Source organism: Otolemur garnettii, unplaced genomic scaffold, assembly GCF_000181295.1.
Source record: "Otolemur garnettii isolate 467f Iridium unplaced genomic scaffold, OtoGar3 scaffold00046, whole genome shotgun sequence".
NCBI classification, from domain to species: domain Eukaryota; kingdom Metazoa; phylum Chordata; class Mammalia; order Primates; family Galagidae; genus Otolemur; species Otolemur garnettii.
Window position 1 is genome coordinate 11,888,246 of NW_003852441.1, and position 3,846 is coordinate 11,892,091.

A 3,846-nucleotide genomic window follows, 5' to 3' on the forward strand; every position below is an offset into this window, starting at 1 on the left:
CAAGTAGCTGGGACTACAGGCGCCCGCCACAGCGCCTGGCCATTTTTTGGTTGCAGCCATCATTGTTGTTTGGCGGGCCCGGGCTGGGGATTTGAACCCGCCACCTTAGGTGTATGTGGCTGGCGCCTTAGCCGCTTGAGCCAGAGGCGTCGAGCCGACACTGGGTGTTTAAAGAGAGAAAATGGGGGTGGCGCCTGTGGCTCAAAGGAGTAGGGCACTGGCCCCATATGCTGGAGGTGGCGGGTTCAAACCCAACCCTGGCCAAAAACTGCAAAAAATAAATAAATAAATAAAGAGAGAAAATGCAAGGCAAGATTTAAAAAAGGAAGATTGAAGCAAGACCAGAGGCCTTAAATGCCTCTTAATATGGACTTTATTCTGGAGTCAGCAGGGACCAGTAAAAGTTTCTGAGCCCAGGAGTGATAGTACCTGAGATACTGACTCTTGGTGAGAGGAGAGCAGGTTGGAAGAAACTTCTCTGGAGACTGAGGGATACATAGTAGGCCATGGTCTGGGACCATGTGTGTTAGTTACAAAGACCTGAGCTGGGGCACAGCGCCTGTGGCTCAAGTAGCTAAGACACCAGCCACGTACACCCAAGGTGGCAGGTTCAAATCCGGCCCTGGCCCGCCAAACAATGACGGCTGCAACCAAAAAAAAATATAGCCAGGCATTGTGGCAGGCTCCTGTGGTCCCAGCTACTCGGGAGGCTGAGGCAGGAGACTCACTTGAGTCCAGGAGTTGGAGGTTGCTGTGAGCTGTGATGCCATGGCACTCTACCCAGGGGGACAGCTTGAGTCTCCTGTCTCAAAAAAAAAAGACCTGAGCTGGGCAGTGCCTGTGGCTCAAAAGAGTAAGGTGCCGGCACTATATGCCAGGGGTGGCGGGTTCAAACCCAGCCCCGGCCAAAAACTGCAAAAACAAACAAACAAACAAAAAAACAAGGACCTGAGCTAATTCGGGGACTAGAAGCAGGTTGAAGGAAAGGCTTCTAGAGCTATTCCCAAACTCTGCTGCAGTTAATAGCCAGACTTATGACTGCTGGATGTGGAGTAAGGGAAAGGGTGGAGTCAGACATGACACATTTAGCACTTAGCACGTGAGACCTTGTGTGGTGATTTATGTAACCAGCTGGCTAGCCATAGGCCCTTCAGGACAGGTTCCAGCATTAATGGCACAGGGAAGGATTCAGTATCTGGGGTCAACTGGGCCTGGATTCAAATCTTGACTACTACTTTCAAGTTGTAGGAACTTGAACAAGGTCCCTTTCTGAGCCTCAGTTTCCTGCTCAGTAAAATTGGGATAATACCCCATTATTCTGAGATGGTCTTTGAAACAGGACAGTTTGATGCTGCCAAAGACTGAGCGTGGAGTGTTCTGCCTTATGGGTGGGTGGGCCTTCCAGGCCAAGGTCTCTCTTCCTGTCTTTAAGGAGAGATGTCATATCTGAGAATTTGTTCCCAATGACCCCTGAGTTTGAGGTAAACTGAGGTGTTAAGTAAGGTCCTACTGTTCTCAATTCTGTGTTTTTAATGGATTACTCCTTGGAATGTATATGTGTGTCTGTGTTGGGAGAAGTTGTGTTCTTTATAAACAAAGGTAGAAAAACAAAAAATGGGTGACCATTTTGAGGATATCACTAAATGAGGCAATGCATGTAAAGTCCCTACAATTGTATCAGGCAAATTGTGAGCACCCTAGAAGTAGACAAATTATAACCATCATCCCTACCTTCTGGCAGGCAGACTTCGAGAGCAGGTTCATTAAAACATTTTACTGGCTTGGCACCTATGGCTCAAGCGGCTAAGGTGCCAGCCACATACACCTGAACTGGCAAGTTCGAATCCAGCCCGGGCCTGCCAGACAACAATGATAGCTCCAACCAAAAAATAGCTGGGCGTTGTGGCGGGTGCCTGTAGTCCCAGCTACTTGGGAGGCGGAGGCAGGAGAATCGCTTGAGCCCAGGAGTTGGAAGTTGCTGTGAGCCATGATGCCACAGCACTCTACCCAGGGCGAAGCTTAAGGCTCGGTCTCAAAAAAACAAAAAAAACAAAAAAAGTTTTACCTCCCATTATGTGCTAGTCCCTATACTAAGGACTAGAGATGCTGTAGTGAACAAAGACAAAAATCCCTATTCCTTGCCCTTGGAGCTTACATACTATTTTTTTCTTTTTTTGAAATGGTCTCTGTTACCCTGAGTAGAGTGTCGTGGCATATTAGCTCACAGCAACCTCAAACTCTTGGGCTCAAGTGATCCTCTTGCTACAGTCTGAGTAGCTGGGACTACAGGTGTTCACCATAACACCTTGCTAGTTTTTCTGTTTTTAGTAGAGATGGGTCTTGCTCTCCTCGGGCTGCTCTCAAACTCTGAGCTCAAGCAATCCACCTGCCTCGGCCTCTCAGAGTGCTAAAATTACAGACATGAGCCACTATGCCCATCTTGGAGCTTACATTCTAGACATAAATGAGCAATATGTTTTACTAAGTGCGAAGGAGAAAAGTAGGGTAGGGTGGGGGCAAGGAAGGCCTCTGGGAAAGTGACTCTTAAAGGAGTTAAGGCTTAAAGGAAGTGGGCAGCGAAGCATGAGGCTATCTGGAGGAAAGAACATTCCAGTTGGAGGGAACAACCAAGAGGTTGAGCATGTCTGTGGCTATGCTCAGATCTCCACCTTAGTAGCACTTCTTAGGTGACAAAGGTAATCAAAGGTAAAGAAACAGTAAGAACAAATAAACAAAACATTTAAAACCACAGAGCCACCAAACTTACCACAAAGCCCAGTTTTGGTTTTTGGCAGTTTTGGCTGGGGCTGGGTTTGAACTCGCCACCTCCAGCATATGGGGTAGGCACCCTACTCCTTGAGCCACAGGCACCGCCCATAAAGCCCAGTTTGTGCCCCATTTTCTTCATCACTTCCCCCATCATTTTCTGAGGTCTAGTTCCAAGATCAAGGTATTGGCAGACATTAGCTTATTTAATCTTTTTTTCCTTCTTTTTTTTTTTTTTTTGAGACAGAGTCTCACTATGTCACCCTCGGTAGACTGCCATGGCATCACAGCTCACAGCAACCTCAAAACTGTTGAGCTTAAGCAATTCTCTTACCTCAGCCTCCCGAGTAGCCAGGACTACATGCGCCCACCACAATGCCCAGCTATTTTTTGGTTGCAGTTGTCGTTGTTTAGCAGGCCCAGGCCAAGCTTAAACCCGCCAGCCTCAATGTATGGCCAGCGCCCTACTCGCTGAGCTATGGGCCCCATCCTTTTTTTCCTTTCTTTACTCTGTTGGACTCCTCAAGGAAAGAGAGGCCACTGTGAAGCCATCCAAGATCCTGAGCTCTTTCCTCTCTCTCTACATTACAAAAGTCACGAGTTAAGCCAAGTTTTACCATGCAGAGCTTGGAGAGTCAGCTCATTTGATCTTTACAATAGTCCCAGGAAGTGAGAACTATTTATTATCCCTACCTTACAGACAAGGAAACTGAATTACAAAGAGGCTATGTAACTTGCTCAGGGTTACATAGTGAATATCTTCTCCACCTCCCAAAAGCCTTTGCAAGGCAGTGGCCAGTGATAGGGCATTTGAAGTCAGGAGAGCTCTGTCCAAACCCCTATGTGCCCTCAACCTACAAGGGAGGAGTTCAGAGTATTCAATTTTACTATACCAGTTTCCTCACTATGGTCATTATGAGTTTTGAAAGGAGGTGATGCGGCTCGGCACCCGTGGCTCAAGGGGCTAAGGCACCAGCCACATACACCTAAGGTGGCGGGTTAGAATCCAGCCCGGGAGGCTCGGCTCCTATAGCTCAACCGGCTAAGGCGCCAGCCATGTACACCTAAGGTGGCGGGTTC

At 47.9% G+C, this 3,846-nt stretch overlaps 1 protein-coding gene and 1 non-coding gene across 2 annotated transcripts in view; one reads left to right on the plus strand and one right to left on the minus strand.

Annotated features, from left to right (window-relative positions):
* The window catches only part of ZBTB4 (zinc finger and BTB domain containing 4), a 17,761-nt gene that overhangs the window by 3,736 nt on the left and 10,179 nt on the right, over window positions 1-3,846 (plus strand). The window lies entirely within an intron of this gene.
* LOC111725707 lies at window positions 3,275-3,402 on the minus strand. Its single transcript, XR_002773717.1, has one exon. It is a non-coding gene; the product is annotated as a small nucleolar RNA SNORA64/SNORA10 family (small nucleolar RNA).